General features: G+C 42.6%; 1 protein-coding gene and 1 pseudogene across 4 annotated transcripts in view; both read left to right on the forward strand.

Annotated features, from left to right (window-relative positions):
* The window catches only part of SNAP25 (synaptosome associated protein 25), a 79139-nt gene that overhangs the window by 15969 nt on the left and 43938 nt on the right, over positions 1 to 19232 (forward strand). The gene's annotated exons all lie outside the window — the stretch shown is intronic.
* Positions 17970 to 18592, forward strand: LOC112930050 (ATP synthase subunit d, mitochondrial pseudogene; annotated as a pseudogene).

Genomic DNA, 19232 nt, shown 5'->3' on the forward strand with positions numbered 1-19232 from the left:
CTGCATCTCCCCAAGTTAACAGCCACAGACCCAGATGTCCAGTAAATTCAGGGGGTACACAAAAGGAAAATTTTCTCCTCTGAACATTAAGGCTGATTAAGCCTTTCAGGATTCAAACTGGAAAAAACAAAAACAAAAACATCACCTTCTTATGGTTTTGTGATGGTGTTTCTTTATCTGAAATTTTGCCTGGGCTTGCCTTGGTGTGGGCAGTTGTATTTGAACTTTTTTTTTTCTTCCCCTGTTTAAGCAAACTCTTCTTTCTCCTCTAATTGCAAGAGCTCCCCATCATGGTAGAAACAATTCTCAGCCAGTCCTCTGCCCAATGAGCACTTTGGAAATGGGAACCCAAGGGAGGAGGCAGTGGAAAAAACCCTGAAGGCTTTTCAACGGTGCTGCTGCGTCATGGAAAACCAGCGACGCACCTGCACTCGTGCCTCCCAGCAGGTCCCACGAGAGCCTTCGTCTTAGTTATTCCGTGGATGAGCAGGGGTTGTCTGACTCACCCAGCTGTCTAGTCCGGCACTTCAAAAAGCATTCTGAGTCCTGCTGTACATTTTCTCAGCTCACTTCAGATATCAGATGGCAGACTCCTGAGGATCAGACCTTGAGCAGAGAAACTGTTCACTCTTTCAGATCCTGTACCAGCTTCTTTACTGAGCTCGCCACTACCACCCCCCCTCAACACACACACACACAGACACACGCACAGACACACACACACACACACACACACACACACGTGTGCACAAATTTAAATAAAGGCTTCTAAATTCTTTAGTCAGCATGCTCTCTTAGGCTGGGTCCTCCCACAGAAGCAGACCCTGAGGACATGAGTACACATATTTTTTTTGAGAGGTGACCCTAGGAAGCACACTAGTAGGTGAGCCAGGGAAGATGAGAATGAGAAGGAAGCCAGTGCAAGGGGATATTTGTGAGCAGGCACCTGCTGGGACTCAGTCCTGAATTGCTTCATTTAAAAGACAAGGAATCTGAAGTATAGGCAAAGCAACTCCCATCCTTCAGAGGCTAAGGGCTATAAAGTTGCCTCCAGCCCAGTGGGAGGCCAAGCTACTCCGGAGACTGGAGAAATCCCAAAGGCGCTGAGTCATAGCTTGAGTAGCCCTCAGAATCTACAGGGAAGGTGGGTGCCAAGGAGATACAGGTGGAGCATTACGAATGGCTGCTACTCTTGTGCAAACTGTCATCTCCAAATACCCCAAGCACATACCCATCTCCAGCTTTGGTCCATTTGGTTTAGTCAACATGTTTATTCAACACATATTCATTAGGCCCCTACTGGGTACCATTTATTCAACACCCATGTTCTGAGTTTCTGCGTACATAATTGCATTTGCTTCCCGTGACAACCTGCAAGGAGGTATTATTAGTTTCATTTTACAGATGAGAAAAGTGAGGTGCAATGAGGTTAATAAATTACTGTAAGTCCCCCAACCTGAAAATGGCAGAGCTGAGATTCCTATCCAGGTCCACTTTTGAGTGTCAACTCCATCCACTGTAACCACCACCCAGTTAGGTCAGGGCACTATCCTGCTCATTTGAGAGAAGGCTCACCCATGCCCAGCCCCTGTGCCACCATTTTCCAGAATCTTTCCCCTCTCCCTTCTTTTTCTGTCCTGTTCTTTTATCTCTTGTTTTCAAGCTGCCTCCAGGGAATTACCTCCTTGACCCTTTGGTGTTCCAAACCCTCTCTCAGGGCAGTGGGCTGCCCCTCTCACCCTCCAGGCCCCCTGACCTTGGGCACTGTGACATCTCTCTCCAACCTCATTACATCTTGGACTTTCAAGGTCCTTAAATAGCCTCCAGCTCACACCCAACCATGATCTGTGCTCCTTCAGCCCACATCTGTCGGGCACTTTGGCAGGTCCTGACGTTTCTGGTATCCTGCTGAAGGAGTCAGAGAACTGTCTCTTTGTGACATCTTGTGACTCTGGGACTGATTTCACCTGTGGGCCCCAAGCAAACGGGCACCAAATGTTTTGTTTTTGAGCATCAGACCAAAATGCAAGTCCCAATTTACTGTTGTTAATATTTTAAAAATAAAATGGCATGAGGTGAGGACCAGGAGAGGGAATAATTAATTCCAGCCTGCCAGCAGGGGAGTGGGAGGAAGGAGGCAGCTCTTGCAGTCTCAGGGAGGACACCCCGCAGTAAACACAGAGCTTCGGCTTCCAGGTGGTGAAGAAATATAAAGGGGGGGCAGGTGGGATGCAAAACAATTCTGCAAGGCACCATTTTAGAAATAATGTGTCTGACTTCATGAAACACATACTGTCATTTTGAAAAACAATATCATAGAGCATTAGTGCCAATACTACCTCTGGTTCTCTCAAGCCAGTACTGGTGAGCAGCCCATTTACTCCACCTCTCACAGAACAAAACCAGAAAAAAGTTTGAAATGCAAGAAGTATAAGAATGGGGCTGACATCTGTGATGGAAAATGGCTTCTTGTAGATCAGTGAGTGCAAATTTTATACCATGGATCCAAATAGACCATTTTTATTCTTTATTTTTTATTTTGAGAGAGAGAGAGAGAGAGAGAGAGAGAGAGAAAGCATGAGCAGGTGTGGGGCAGGCAAAGGGAGAGGGAGAGAGAATCTCAAGCAGGCTCCATGTTCAGCACACAGCCTAATCTGGGACTCGATCTCACAACCCTGAGATCATGACCTGAGTCGAAATTGAGAGTTGGACATTTAACTGACTGAGCCACCCACTTGCCCCTAAATAGACCATTTTTAAATGATCATTTTAAAATCCAAAGTGTTTTAGCAGAGAAGGAAGAGTAGGGGCCTTTGGCATTCATACCTAGTTTTGAACCCCATCTTGGATCCCAACTCTCCAGGCGCTTTGGAACCACACAGCATGCTGTGTCATCTCTGTGCCCACATGTGTGGGTTACATTGTAGAATCAGGGAAGGTTGAACTGGAAGAAATGTTGGGAAGCCTCCAACCCAAACTCCTCACTCAAGTAAAGATACTGTTTAGACTTTGTTAACAGTTGTTAACTAGAGCCCCCAGGCTACACCACAAAACCAACCAGCATTCCCTAAGTGGAGGATTGGAGGGAGATGAGAGGGGTTTGCAAAAGCCCTCTGAATTCAGGAGGAGGCACCAGGAATGCACAGAGGCCTTTCTGGAGCTCAGATGCATTTCTTATTTATTGCTGTGTAACAACATTACAGCAAGCCCAGAGGCTTAAACCAGCACACATTTATTATCTCACAGCTCCGTGGGTCTTGAGTGTGGGCACAGCATGGCGGCGGGCTCTCTGTTTAGGGTCTCACAACCTCCTGGAGCTGCATTCTCATCTGGAGCCTGAGGTCTACTTCCAAGCTCCTTCAGGTTGTTGGTAGAATTCAACTCCTTGCCTGATAGGACTGAGGGCTGGGTTTCCTGGCTGACTGTGAGGCTGGAGCCCTTCTCAGTTCCTCACTGCTTGGCCCCCTGTAGGCCCAATCACAGAGATTGCAGTTGAGCTCCTCAAGGCCAGCAGCAGGATTTCCTCAGGAAGGTTCAGGTCCTTCTTGTAAGAGCTTTCACCTGGTCAGGCCAGGCCTAGGCCTGGATAATCTCCCTTTCGATGATCTCAAAGTCAGCTGATTGAGGGCTTTAATTACACATGCAGAATCCCTTTACCTTTTCCTTATGGCCTGACCTTATGGTGTGACATCTTGTCATATTCACAGAAGCCACCCACACTCAATGTGATAAGATTCCACACAGAGCCTGTGTGCCAGGAGTGGGAATTGTGACAGCCATTCTAGAATTGTGCCTCCCACACCAGGGAAAGCCCTGTTCTTCTCCCTTCAGCCAGCCACATGCCCCTATTCTGAGAACACCTGGATGCACATCACACAGTCAGGGGCCTCCCAGATGACCATTTCTCAGCAGCCAGGCTTCATTTTGAACTGGGTAATTTTGATGTTTGCAGACCTGCCTGCTGGCCTGAGTTGGGGCCTGCGTGCATTTTCCTGACCTTGATTGCCTCAATCCACAATCATCGTTCCAGAAGAGGCAAGGCTCACAGAGCCCTGGAAGAGCAGGCAGGGGGCTCTAGAGGGTTTGACTTTCAGTGTTTGCTGTCAGCATCCTGGAGAGTGATGCCAATGGCTCCAATGACTCTGTGGGGCCAGCAATCACTGCAGGCTTGCCGGGGGTGGGGCAGTCGCTGGCATGAGATGAGCTATGGAAACTCCTCTGGGAAGCAGCTGCTAGGGGTAATAGGAGCGTCTGCAGCCTTGCTGAGCTTTCACAGAGCCAAACAAGAGGTCTGGGGCTGCCCACCCCATGCATGGGAGGTCTGTGTGGCTGGGGGTATTCAGCATTCTGAACCCTGCCAAAGCTGGACTACTTTGAGCCGGAAAGAGCAGCAGAGGCCTTGGCCAGAACCACAGATTGGGTCAGACCTCAAGGGGCAGGCTGGCAGAAGGGCTACAATCAAGATAAGGGCAGCTTCTTTGTTCAGTGATCTACGGGCAGCCTGGCAATGCTTCCTGAGCCCCAGAGGGCATCCAGTGGGTTGAACCCTGTGGATCTTCATCACTCAGAGTAGGAGCACACAGCATCCATCAATTCTCCTTTATTCTTCCTGTCATCCACCACATATTTACTGAGCATCTATATGCCGACTGCTGCTCTAGGCACTGGGAAAACAAGTGAACATCAGGCAAGATTTCCTTTCGTGGAAATAACACATTAGCAGGAGGAGATAAACTGAAAAACACAGAAACAGCAGTATCAGATGGGGCTGGAGGCTAAGCAAGAGGCTAAAATCGGGTGAGGGGGTAACAAGAGAGGCAGGGAAGGCCCCTCTGAAGAAATGGCAGTTAAGCTCCAGATGAGGAGGGACCCATCACAATGGAGAGAGTATTTCAGAAGGTTGGTGCAAATTCCTGAGGCAGGAGCAAGGCTGGTGTGTTTGCACATCCAGGGAACTGGTGCCAGTTAGGAGTAATAAGGATCAGGGCAGGGCACCTCCAGCAGCCATTATAGTAGCCACGACTTTCCTGGTGGAGGGGGGGTGATGACAAGGCTATGAAGCACCCTGCTGCAAGAAAACATTAGACCCCAAATTTTCAAAATAAATTAAATGAGCTAACACGGGACTCCTGTTATAGGAGGAAGCTCTCATTGCCCACAGGTTCTCTTCAAAAAAATCTTTAAACAGTCAGCTCTCACTATGCACTTAAAATGGGAATTGATTTACTGGTGTTCCATTCACCTAGCTTCTTAGGAATAAATTCAGTGCATGTTGGAGAGTGTCAAAAACCAAAATGCATACTGAATAAAACAAAGCAGAGAGATGTATTGCAGGGGTTTTGACCTGCAAGCCAGGAAACCCAAGGCTATGGGGAACAGTGAGTTCCAAGTTCCCCACAGACTAAGGGATTTTTATGGGATAAATACAGAACTTATTCAGCTTTTTCAGCTGATTGGTTGCCTAGTGGTTACTGCCACAGAAATTGAAATCCTTTTGTGAGAGTAGATGTGGCCTGTTCACAGGAATACATTCACCAGGAAGAACCACTGCACTATGATCACAGAGATGGAGCCAATAGCTCAGGAGAAGGACCGGACTTAACACAAGTGCCCCTTGTGACTTTACTTAAAAACTGGCTTTACCACTCAACTGTGTAGCTCTTAAGAATGTAGACTAGTGGGGCACCTAGGTGACTGTCAATTAAGTGTCTGCCTTTGGCTCAGATCGTGATCAGAGCCCTGGGATCAAGTCACGTGTTGGGCTCTCTGCTCAGCGGGGAGTCAGCTTCTCCCTCTATGCTCACTCTCACTCTTGCTCTCTCTCACATAAATGAATAAAATTTTAAAAAAGAAAAAGAATGTAGACCAGTGGTTTCCAAAACTTGTCTGCACATCAGGATTGCCAAGGATCTTATAAAAATGTCAAAGTCCAGGCCATATCCTAAGCCAATCAAATCACAATTTCTGGGGGCAGTTTTAAATAATGTTTTTATTTTGAAATAATTTTAGATTTGCATAAAAGTTGTGAAGATAGTATACCTCTCCCCTGAAGAATGTATACTCCTCATCCAATTTCCCCCACTTTTATGCCTTATATTATCATGGTACATTTATCACAATGAGGAAATTGACATTAGTCCATTACTATTAATCAAACTCAAGATTTTATGTGGATTCCACTAGCCTTTTTACAAATGTTCTCTTCCTATTCTGGGGCCCAATCCAGGTACCACACTGCATTTAATTGTGTCTCCCCTGTCTCCTTTCTGTGATGGTCTCTTCATCTTTCTTTGTTTTTCACAACCCTGGTAGTCTTGAGGAGCATTGGCCAGATACCCACAGAACATCACCCAATCTGGATTTATCTGTTCTTCTCATCATTAGACTGGGGTTCTAGGTTTTGGGAAAGAATATGGTAGAAGTGAAGTGTTCTACCCATCATCTCACACCAGGGCGTGTAGCAAATCCACATGATATCACTGGTGATGTTATACTTGCCTAGAGTAGCGTTTGCCAGGTGACTCCACTATAAAGTTACTCTAATCTTTGGAAACCTGTCACTGAGTCTAGCCCAATATCAAGGTGTGTGTGTGTGTGTGTGTGTGTGTGTGTGTGTGTGTAAGGAGGTGGTAATCAAGCCCTGCCTGCAAGCAAAAATCTGAAGGGCACATTTTCATGGCTACCATAATGTCCTGATCTCTTTGCCTTAGTTCCCAGTCACTACTGTGCAAACTTTCTCAAATGATCCAGGACTTGGTGTACTCCTCAGTCTCTTGGGAATAAACCAGCACTTCTGGCTTTGTTACCTTGAGCAGGTTATTAGACCCTACTGAGCCTCAGTTTTCTCATCTGACAAACAGATATCAATAGAGTATCTATTTCTAAGAGTTAATTGCAGAGATGAAGTAGATAATGCATATAGTTTTGACTGCAGTGCTGGACATAGAGCAAGCATTCCATAAATGTTAACTATCAACCGTAGTAATGATATTAGTAATGCTTTCCCTACTCCAGCGTCATGTATCAGATATCTAGTGCACCTCAGTGACATAAAACAGTAAGTTGGAACTTATGTTTCAGAGGGACATATTAAACACCTCATTCTAGAATGTTTACCTCTTTTTATTTTTTTAAAGATTTTATTTATTTATTCATGAGAGACAGAGAGAGAGGCAGAGACACAGGCAGAGGTAGAAGCAGGCTCCATGCAGGGAGCCCAACGTGGGACTTGATCCCAGGACTTCAGGATCGCACCCTGGGCCAAAGGCAGGTTCTAAACCGCTGAGCCACCCAGGGATTCCCTAGAATGTTTACCTCTTAAATGAACACTTATTTAGCACTTACTATATGCCAGGCACTGTTCTAATAATTTTCATAAATATTGCCTCATTTAGTCTTCATAAAAATCCTATGAGGTGACAAATATTATTATCCCCATTTTACTGATAAGGAAACTGAGGTACGGTAAGGTGAAGGAGTTTGGCTAAGGTACACAGCCAGTGAGTGGCAGAGCCAGGATTTGAACTGAGGCAATCTCACTCTCAAATGCATGTTGGTAACCACTACATTGCACCAGATGCTACAGGTAAGTAGTGTGGAGTGTTGCCATACTATTTAAAAGGGGAGCTTGGCCCAGTCACAGAAAATATCTGTGAAATCTTAATTCAGGATATACCAGGCAAGTGTGGGGTGGGGAAAGGGTGTGTTTGGAAAGTTTAAGGAATATTCTGGTTTCCCTCTCCCCAAAACCGTCTGACATTACACATCCTTTTCCTGAGAAGTCTCCTCTCTTACCTTGCTTGCTTTCTTATTTCTTTAATGTGCACTTGGGAATATTCAGCATGTCTTTGATTTTAGGGAGATCAGAATGCAGGATGCACCAGACACCTCTTTCAATAACTGGAACTGATAGCATAAAAGAATCTGGACCATTCAAAACACATCCTTATGCTTTGTTTTCTACACTTAAGAAAACACTTCATTTTTATGTCAGGAGTTTGGTAGTGCAAAGGAAATTCCTGATTGTGAGAACTTCGATTAGCTATCAGGATATGTTTCGGGAAAATGAGTATTCATTTGAATCTGTGAGTCTAAAAAATACTGTTTCCGTGGATTTCAGAATGTTGCATTTAGGTCCTCACCCTGGGTACATCCCCAGATCCATGTTCTTGCACTTGAACTCAACTACAAACTTGGTAACAGGAATGCTATCTTATCCATCTTTTACACATACACACACTAAAAAGTCCACACATTAATGTTTTGATCTTTTCTTTTCTTTTTTTTTTTTTTTTGAGAGTGAAAGAGTGTCCGCCTTTCACAGGGGTCGGGGAGCAGAGGGGCAGAGTGAGAGAGAGAGAGAGAGAGAGAGAGAATCTCAAGCAGACTCTCTGCTGAGCATGGAGCCCAAAGAGGGGCTTGAGATCATGACCCTGAGATCATGACCTGAGCCAAAGCATCAAGAGTCAGATGCTTAACCAAGTGAACCACCCTGTGTCCCTCAATACATGTTTTTAAATGGATTTATAATCAAGTAGAGAAGTTGTTGTGACTTGCTTATTTTTTCTGTTTTTGAAACTGTATATTTGAAACCTCAGGAGCACATGTAAATCACAAACTATGTCCCTTTCTTTGTCCCATCTTGTCCCATATAAAATCAACTTTCTGCTTCCAAAATTGTCAAGGAATAAAAGTATGTTCATTCACACCATGATTGAAATTTTAAATGTACCTCTACTGACATCTGAGACTTCAAAGTAGCATGTTCTTCATCCCAGGCAAAGAGTGTTCTCAAGCATTGGTGTTATTTAGTAGAACTCATTGGAATTCATTTTATGTTTGTTTATGTTGATTCCATTTCTGTCTGAAGCCTGCTGGGAAAACTCAGAATTCTGGTGGTTTTGCTGGGGACATATTGATTCTGAAATGATTCTGAGCCATTATATTTCAAAGATCAGTCTCATATTGAATTTTTCTGGTTTGGAGCAAAAGAAAGAATGGTGGGTGTGCATGTTCTGTGCACATCTGTATGGGTATGTGGGGTGGGAGTAGAAGATGGTAGGAAAGAGATAAAAGGGGCTGACCTATTTATTGAGAGGGAGAGCAAAATTGCACTTGCAAGATTCTTCTTATCCATAAAGACTGAAAGACTCTGAGCCCAGGAAATGTTGATGTTTGGCTAAAACATCTTAGAGAAGAAGGAATAGAGGTGAGCTACCTTGACAGTGATTGGTCTTTTTAGGGGGTACTCCTGTCATCATCCACACACAGACTCCAAGTAAAAACTTCTTGCTTGTGAGGATAAGTCACTTTCCAGACAAGTCTACTAAACTTCCTACCAAATCACCACCTTTTACACTCTAAAGAATTTCGTGGTCCCTTTGAAATTCAGAAAGAATAGATGTGCTAAGAGTGGTCTTTTAAATGGAAAGATAGAGATACAAGAGAAGAATAAATCAATACTCATCACTAATACTTATTCTCAAGAAGTGCTCACCAGTCCCCAAGGAGCAACATCCCTGTTAGGGCTTATACGATAAGTCAGACACAGTATTTATCGAACATCTGCCGTGTCCCCACACTGTGCTGGCATCTGGTCATGATCTGGTTAATGGTGGACACTCTGGTCTCAGACAAAGGGGGAAGCTATTTAACCTTTCCGTCCTGTTTCTTTATTTGCAAAATAGTGGTGATGATAATAGGGTTGTTGTAAGGATTAGCACTCACGAAGAGGTCAGACACTGCCTGGCACACAGTGAGTCAACTGTGTGTCAACTATGGTGCTTCTAGGTACTCCAGATGGATTAATTCATCTAATTAAAATCTGGTTGACCCCAAAGCTAGAAAAGAATAGGCAGTATTTCAACAGCTAAGGCAAAGAATTTCTACTCCTTAAAGCTACAGAGAACATCCTAATTCTGCCCAGATTACTGATCCTGATGACTCATTAATTGATGGCCATCAGCAGATCAGTAAATGTGTGCCACCAACAATCACTTGGGCAGATTGGTGGTGACATCTGGGTCCAGCCTTGCATTGATTTTTTTTTTCACCTCCTGCAATGAAATGGGATGACAGCATATTATTTTACCAACTGCATTCTTCCTGTCCTGGCCCACAACTTTTCAGACCAAGATAGACATTAACCTGAAAATAAATTTCAGCTTCAATAGAGAAAAAGGCTAAGAATAGAATTACCGGTTGTTCCTGATATGCTATATGAAAAATTTATATTAAGTCAGTCTTCTTTTTTTCCTCTTGGCCTATTTTCTTTTATTAAAGGATGTGAAGACAGTACCTTCCATTACTGTCGTGTCTTCCAAGCTTGCTTTATTTCTGCTCTACTTACTGCCTGCTACTTACTCATACTGATAGTCCAACTATCTGTAAAACTCCTAACATAAAAAAGTGAAAAGAAGTTTGACTACTGGGTATGGAAGGCAGAACAGGATGATGACACTATAGCAAACTGTTGAGGTATATCCAGCATATTGGTTAGCTTTCACTGGGTAACAAATAACCACAAAATGTAGTAGCTTCAAAAAGCATCATTTATTTAGCTCATGATTCTACCAAGTCAGCAAATTGGGCTGATTTCAGTTGTGCAGTTTTCTTAGTCTTGGTTGAGCTCATTCTGTGGTTGGTGAGTGGGTCTGCTGGGAACTGCTTGGTCTAGGGTGGCTTATCAGATGATGGTCTATCTCATTATCCACTAGGCTAGTCTGGTTTGTTCACCTAATGGTTACAAGGAGGGATGGGAGGACACCTCAGTCTAATCTATTCTGAGCCCATGCCTATGGCTAATAAGGCCTAAGAAGATGTTCCTCCTGATTGATTGCATAGGAATGATCAAACTCACACCTGTGTGTTCAGAAGCCAATAAAAGGTATGCTTGGCTATATGGATAATGGCATTGGTGTAGGGAAGACTCATGATAACCCATGGGATATTCCTTAGCCAAACCCATCACCTCATCTACTTCAGCTGTTAATATTTGCCCTCCTTCAACAGAAATCATTTTTATAGTGTTTCTCCTGGTTATGAATGCAATTCATGATAATTGTAGAAAAAATGTGTAAAGAGAAGTATAGAAAAAGAAAAAAATGTTCAACCATGATCCCATGGTTCAGAGGCAACAATTTTAAAGAGTTATTATATGCCCTATGTTTCAGGCTTTCTGCTATTTTACATGTATTAATTCATTTAATTTTTACAATAGCAATCATTTCTGTGATGAGGAAAATAAGGCTCAGAGAGATTAACATCTTGCCTGAGATCACACAGCAAGTAAGCATTTGAAGCACTGCAGCCTCACTCCTTAAGCCATCCTTCACCATTAGAATCTACTATCAGTCATCATATTCACTGTTGCTCAAACTTCAGTGTGCATCAGAATCCCTTAGAGGGCTAGTTAAAACAGTTTGCTGAGCCCCACCCCCAGATGTTATGACTCAGGGGGTTTGGAGTGGGGTCTGAGATTCTGCATTTCTAACAGACTCTCTGGTAATGCTGATGCTGCTGGTCTATGAGCCACACAGAGTAGTTCTGTTCACAGCAGCATTTAGGTATGTACTCTTAATTCTGCTTCACAGCTGGCAGGACAGAAGCTCAGAGAGGTTTAGTAAATAGCCTATGGACACACAGATGGTCAACTCTGTTATTTCCTCTGTCCGGTTTAATCTCGTGGAAAACAATGAATGAGCAATTTTCACTTCATTTGATGGCCCATGCTTTTCTTCTGTTGAGGCCATAGCACTCAAGGAGATGGTTCAGAACTTAGATGCAGCCTCTGTGACAGCCAGACATTACTATGAGATGCAGACATTACAGTCATTTCTTCTTTATTCATTCATTTCCTTGGTGAGGAGCTCCAGCTGGGAAGCCCTGGAGTGGGTAATGCTATCAGCTCTGCCCCCAGCAGCCTTTACATACTGATATTTAACTGACTCTCCTGATCAAAAAAGATCTGAAAGGGAAAAAAAAATGCACAAGGTTGTTGCCTTGTGAAGCTATAGAAAGGAACCTGCCCCAAAGGCTTCTGTGCTATTTTTAAATAGCAAAGAACCTGGTAATATTTTGCCAGGTTTCTTACAAGGGGAAAAAACAAAACAAAACAAAAAACAAAAAACAAAACCTCCTTGTGATCACCAAGCCTTCATGATGTTCCAGCTAAATAGAGTATAGCTTTTGTAGCCATGCAAGAAGAGCTCATAGCTTTCTGGGTGGCCATCCTCACTACTCAAACTGTCATCCAAGGACCACCAGAATCACTATGTGACTTGATAATAATACAAAATCATAAGCCTCACTCCAAACCTACTGGATTAGAATCTCTGAGATTGGAGCTCAAGAATCTGTGTTTTAAGAAGCTCTCCTGGTGACTTTTATGCAGCTAAACTTTTACAAGCTCTGGTCTGTGGAAAACCCTGCAGAATTAATTATTTTGCTTCCCAAGGAAGCAAACCTTCTGGAAGTTTTGACAGCTGTCCTTCTGGAAACTTAGTTCTGTACGTCACAAACTAGTGACATCAGGATCACATGGAAAGATTGTTAAAACAAATTTTGGGGAAGTACCCTCAGACTCTAATTCAGCAGATCTAGAATGGGGTTCATGAATTTGTCTTTCTAGCAAGTTCCCTGGGGAGGCTGATGGATGCTGCTAGTCCTGGACCATATGCCAACTAGCACTCCTCAACCAACATTCTTCTTAAAGAAAAAAAAAAAAACCTGACTTTAACTTTTAAGACCTTTTTAAGATCTCTGATTCTATACTTATATTTAAAAATGCTATTTTCTCAACTAGGGAACTCATTTTTTTCAGAAAGCTGTTTACTTCTAAAATTTATTTTTCAACAGAAGTCCACAAACTGTTTTGAAATAGTACTGGTTCTGATGTCCAGGCCATTTCTAAAGGACCTGGTCAAGTCTAAATAAGGGGAAGAGGGTAAGGTATATCTTCATGACTTCATGTATGGGAAGCTTTGATAAACTTCCATCTGCTTAGACCCAGAGCCATTGATAAATATAGCATGGAGCTACATTTTCTGGGTGCATTAATCAGGCCCTACAAAAATAACATCCAAATGACCAAGAGTGGTCTGTAAATTCTCTGGAAAAGAAACCTTAATGTGTTTCTCTAACACTTGGATCTCCTCTAAGCCCTCAGTATTTCACCACTCAAGATACTGAGGCCAGTGAATGAATGTGTGTGGATGGGTGTGTATAATTTCTTAAGTTGCTTATTGGACTCTCTCATAAATATTAGCATGTTCAAAATAGTTGACAACATATTGACTTAAATGGTCAAAGAGAGACTGGTACCAGAAAGCTGCAAGAAATAATTAAGCAACAAAAATATGAGTCCATACTCAAGTTTGAGACACAGCATCATGTGAAACAAAAAAAAAAATGTTATAAAGAAGTGTGAGCTATGGTTTTTGTCCTCAAAAATACTTACTCAATGATTTCTGTGTGCTAGCCACTGGCACTAAAAGGATATCCTTTGAGAACCTGTCCGAGGGTAATGGGACATGTGGATAACATGAAGACTACTGTAGCACAAGGTAAACAATACCAGGACAGGACACCTGACACACAGGAATCCAGAGGAACCTTGGCCCAGGCCACCAGCCTCCTCCGGGAGATGGCATTTGTGCTGAATTTTGAAAGCTGGAGGGAAGCTGACCAGTTAAAGAAGGCAGGGCAAGGTTGAGGGGTCATGTGATGGCAAACAAAATGACAGGGATTTAGAGGATTTCAGTCAAATTTAAATAGTTAAGCATTTTCATCAGGTTTGCTCCTGAGGGACCACATGATTAATAAGCATGAGATCTGATTCCTTAGAAAATGTTAAACAAACCTGCTGCTACCTCCAAAAAGCAACACATAAATCTGTTTGAAGGGAGCCGTGTTTGCACTTGTGATTAAAGCAGAGTAACCTTTTCTGGTGGCTTTTGTCTTAATAACATTTTGTTATTCATGAAATCTTCTATTTTCTTCACATCCCCCTGAGAGTCTAGTTACATCAACTGCAGGCCCAGAAAAGCCTGTCTGTCTATGATATCTGCCTCCTAGAAAGCAAATTTATGGAAATTTTAGATATTTGTGTAGCTACAGAAAAAGAAGTCTCAAATCTGGTAGAATGGAAAGAACAGGAACTCAGAGAGATTCAAGGCATGAATTCTGTGTACACTGTATTTGCCAGGTCACTCTCTTATTTGGTATATACCAAATAAGAATCAGTGAGATCACAAACTTGCTTTTTAACATGGCAGCCATGATCTTCTAGAACCATCTAGAAGATCTAACTATCCATCTAACCATACCATCGTTAGATGGATAAGACAATGTGTACTCTGATTGCTGTCTGGAAGGGCCTATGGACATAAGAATACATCAACTCATTTTGAGATGTACACATGCGAACTCAAAATACAATTGGCAAAATACAATTTCGAGTTAAAATATGACTCTCCTACCAACATACAGTGAATATAGATCAAAGGTTCATTCACATCATTAGTGCACCAGGAAGCTGTAAAGCTCATTCACAGAGCATTTGAGAAACAAAGATTCATATAGACAGTCAGGAAGGGTGTGTTAAAATGAATTTCTCAGCTAAGTATGACACTGATTAATGTTCTGTAGGGCAATACAACTGTAACACTTGGGATTATGTTTTCTCCCAAAGGGAAATCATTTGCATCTCTACTGGATGAAAGTCGTTTGCCCAGTCTTCTATAAGTAACATCTAACTTGGTAGTCTGGTCTCCAATTGAGAGTAAATAGTAAAAACTTTTGGAGCGATTTATTATCTTGATCATAGTGATGGTTTCATGACAATGTACATATAACAAAATGTATCATACTGCAGGCTTTCAATATGTGCCTTTATTGTACATCAATTATATCCCAATAAAGCAGTTATTGAGAGAGAAGAAAAATAGTAAGCAAAACAAAGGCACATTCCCTTGGAAAATTAAGTGATCCTTGGGTGAGTCTATTAAACAGTGTTTCAATATGATATAAAAGGATGCTATTGTCCTTTTGCTTTATTTCCAAGTTTTGGATAATTTTTTCTTGACACTAATTAAAGCAATTGATTCTATAACAAAAGAGATTTAGGTTTTGTTACTTGCTAATTATATAACCTCGGGCAAAATATTTAAACCTGCATAAGGCTCTGATTTTTCCATCTGAAAAAATGGAGATAATAAAACATGCCTATGCATAGGCATATAACTTAGAATTAAACAAAGTGACACGTGGAGTACTTAGCAAAGCACCTGGTATATATTATATTAAGGACTTAGTAAATGTTAACTATTCCTAGCTATTGTTTCCAAGGAAGAAAGTAACTGAATGGAGAGTCTGAATGAGACAATGTGGAGGATAGAAAGACCATAGACCAAGAATGAGGCTCTACGGATACTAAGAACTGCATGACCTTGACCAAGTCCCTTCCCTTTCCCTTATCTCTCATCTCTCACCAATTACACTGTAAGAAGAGTAAACGAGGGTCAAAGTGGGGTATAACTTTTGAAGTGGAATTCATTCACAGGCCTTGAACTGAATCCTGATGGAATTCTGGCGTTTTCACATCCAGAATCTATTCATAAACACTTAGGGCTGTATGTTCACCATACTGTAACTCAGTGGTCGATGGCAAAGACTCTGGATTCAGGCTCTCTGGCTTCAAATCCCAACTCTGCCATTCACTAGCTATGGTACTCTAGGCCTTAACCCCTCTGTGCTTTTATTTCCTATCTGTAAAATAGAGACACTAAAGGCACCCATTTCGCAGAGTTGCTGGGACTTTTACACTGAGTTATCACATCCAAGGATCTAAACAAGGCTTGGCAGACACTAAGCATTCAGTGATCATTCCCTATTATTAGGGCCTTTGGATGAGTGGCTGAGTAGCCATGGGTCCTGGATAGTAAACAAGACTGAGGAGGGTTGTTGAACTTCTCAGAGTGGTAAGGATTAAAAATGTAATTTTTATATGCAGGGCAATTCTCTTTTGGGCTGTCATCAGTAACAACTCCATAGGTGTATTTGGGGTTGTCTGGCAGTAGCATACACAGTTTAATGACACAAAAACATTCTGTGGTCTACATATCATCCACACCCTGGGAATGGAAAAAAGGTGTTGACACCCACAAGGGAGCTGGCCAGGCAGGTTTCAGGGTGACCTGGCCAGGCATTCCACCCTGCTGACTGGCAAGGTTCCCTAAGCAGGATATGCCCTCATGTTCCCACAGAGCCCACAGATGGCTTACCACCTGCTTTTGGCAAGATAGCTTCTCTCTAATTCTGGGGTATTGTTCAGCCTGGAGCTGTAAAATCTATCCCCAGAGGGTTCCTATAGTGGAGGACATGGTAGCTCCCCATAAGACTCTCTTGGATCTTTCTTGCCTCCTCACTGCATAGCTTCTGCAGGTTTTGCTGCTAAAGGCAACCTATAACTTTCCCCCATGCAAAGAATTATCTGTATATAACCCCATAGAGGATTGCCTTATCCTTAGAGTTCCAGAAATGTCTGGGAGTTTTTGTCTCCCTTGCCCCATTCAGTGATTTTCACCAATAACTAACTGATTGGTGTGGGGCTCCAAGCACCCAGCACCTTGGCCTTGATGTGTGTTTTATACATCAGAGCTCTTCACAGAATGATCTTGTCTTGCTTGGCTTCTATCCCTTTCTCCATTTACTTCCTCCACTCCCTCCTCGGTCTCCCAGGGCAGCAGAGGGATGTTTCCCTAGGAAACTTCTTGGACACAGATTCTTGGCTCACGGTTGACTCCTGGAAGAAGCCAGCCCAGGACCATGTCTTCCCCTTACTCTCACTGCCAGTAGAGACGTGTATTTGCAAGAACTTTCTTGGAAGTTTCTACCAAGCTAGGGCTTGCTTTGAGCAGTTGGCCCCATCCTTTGCTGCTTGCTCTGTAAGTACTTTGAGGGCAAAGGGGAAGCAGGACAGGAAGGCTTGGGGTTTGTAATGGTTGGAGAAAGCAGCCATTTGGAATCCTCCAAAGAAAAACTCATGTTCCCAAGACAAGGTGTAGGCTAGTCAGGCCTGCCTTACTGGAACTTCTCCTGAAAAAGATGAGGCAGCACTGTGCCTCAGGAAAGTTCCCTCCACTTCCTCCTTCAGCTCAGCTACAACAGGGTGTCTGAGGCTTTTGTTTTTGTTTTGTTTCTTCATTTGAAGTAAAAAGGTTGCTGAGGCACACCAGAACTTTGCAGCACAGCCATCTGCTAGCCAAAGTTACTTGAAGTGACATCAAGGGATCTCTTCCCTAGAAGGTATTACAACAGCCCATAGCCAGGCCTTCAGTAAGAGAAATACCTAAAGGTTTGCCTACTCGAATTTGTCAGATTATGAAGCCCAAGTGGGCCCTTGTATGAGGGTAATGACCATAACCACCATCCCACCAGATTTCTGAAAGCCAAGATGGTCTGACATCGACTCTGGGGCTGGAAAGCACTTCAAAGTTTGATCACTTATAGGGCCAGCAAGTGATGCCTGCTTCCCTGGCCACAGGTGACACACTTAATTCTGATCCACCATCTGGCAAGGTATCCTTCCAATGAGCAAACAACTTCTTGATCAAGACAGAGACTGGTGGGGGGTGGGGGGTGAGGGTGAATGGGTCAGCGTAAGTTCTTTCCAGGTTCTAGAACAACAACATATGCACCCTTTCCTTGGCCATCAGAGAGTTGTGAGTGGAAATTTACTGAAGTCAGCTTTTCCTCTTTGTGACATGCAATGACTAGTGGTCTGTATGATGCCTGGCAGTAGAAAAGGCACCATAAAGCTTTATTGAACATAACAAAGCTAAAAAAGTGCAATAGCTAATGAAGTACACTCATTAAAAAACTTAGTAAACAAGTTTACCTTTCCTATGGATCTAACAAAGGAATCTTGTGGGTGAGGGAGGAGATTTGTGTCTTAAATTCATTGAAAATGTTTTTGCTTGGGGCCGCCGGGGTCGGTGAAGGATCTCAAGGTGGCTGGGCGAAAACTTGCTCTAAAAACCATTGACTGGGTAGCTTTTGGGGAGATCATACCCCGAAACCAGAAGGCCATTGCCAACTCCCTGAAATCCTGGAATGAGATGCTTACCTCCAGGTTGGCTACTCTTCCTGAGAAACCGCCTGCTATCGACTGGGCTTACTACAAGGCCAATGTGGCAAAGGCTGGCTTGGTACATGACTTTGAGAAGAAGTTTAATGCCCTGAAGGTTCCTGTGCCAGAGGATAAATACACTGTCCAGGTGGATGCTGAGGAAAAAGAAGATGTGAAAAGCTGTGCTGAGTTTTTGTCCCTCTCAAAGGCCAGGATTGAAGAATATGAAAAAGAGCTGGAGAAGATGAAGAACATAATTCCATTTGATCAGATGACTATTGAGGACCTGAATGAAGTCTTCCCAGAAACCAAATTAGACAAGAAGAAGTATCCCTATTGGCCTCACAAGCCAATTGAAAATTTATAAACTTGAGTTGAGGAGAAAGCAGCCCCGGCCCTCATATGATAAACATTGGACATTAAAAATAATGATACGGAAAAAAAAAAAAAAAAAAAAAAAGAAAATGTTTCTGCTTTCTTGAGCATAATCCTGGCTTCCTTTTCCTTTGTGTAATCTGACTTTGAGGACTTTGGGCTTCATTTAATGATTTTCAATGGAGTTCTTAAGCATAGGACAATGAGACTATGGTGATTATAGAAATAATATTTAAAAATAAATAAATACAAATAAAAATGCCTAAAAATGGATCCCATTAAATTCAGAATTGGTAATACGTCAATCTGGAACATTACATAGAAAAACCTTTCTTCAGAGATAATGCAAAGGTATAACCAATATTACAGAGGGAGAATATTTAAAGTAGAACAGATGGATTTAGGCAGGTCTGTTATTGGCAAAGTGACAAGCTGCTTGCAGACAGATTAAAGCCATCTCAAAGAGAATGAGCTTTCAAGTTGTTTTTCAACACCTATGAGTTCTATAAGGGAGTAAGAGTTAAAACCATAACTAGATCATTCTAAGAAATAGTAATGGTTAAAACTGAGACAAGAATATACTCAAAATAGATTGTGTCAGTCTTTTTCATGTGCATCTGTGAGTCTATCCACTATTGCAAAGTACAGTTAACTAATCTGCATATTTTTAAAATATTTTATTTATTTATTCATGAGAGGCAGAGACATAGGCAGAGGGAGAAGGAGGCTC

The sequence above is a fragment of the Vulpes vulpes genome, chromosome 14, assembly GCF_048418805.1.
Source record: "Vulpes vulpes isolate BD-2025 chromosome 14, VulVul3, whole genome shotgun sequence".
NCBI lineage: Eukaryota > Metazoa > Chordata > Mammalia > Carnivora > Canidae > Vulpes > Vulpes vulpes.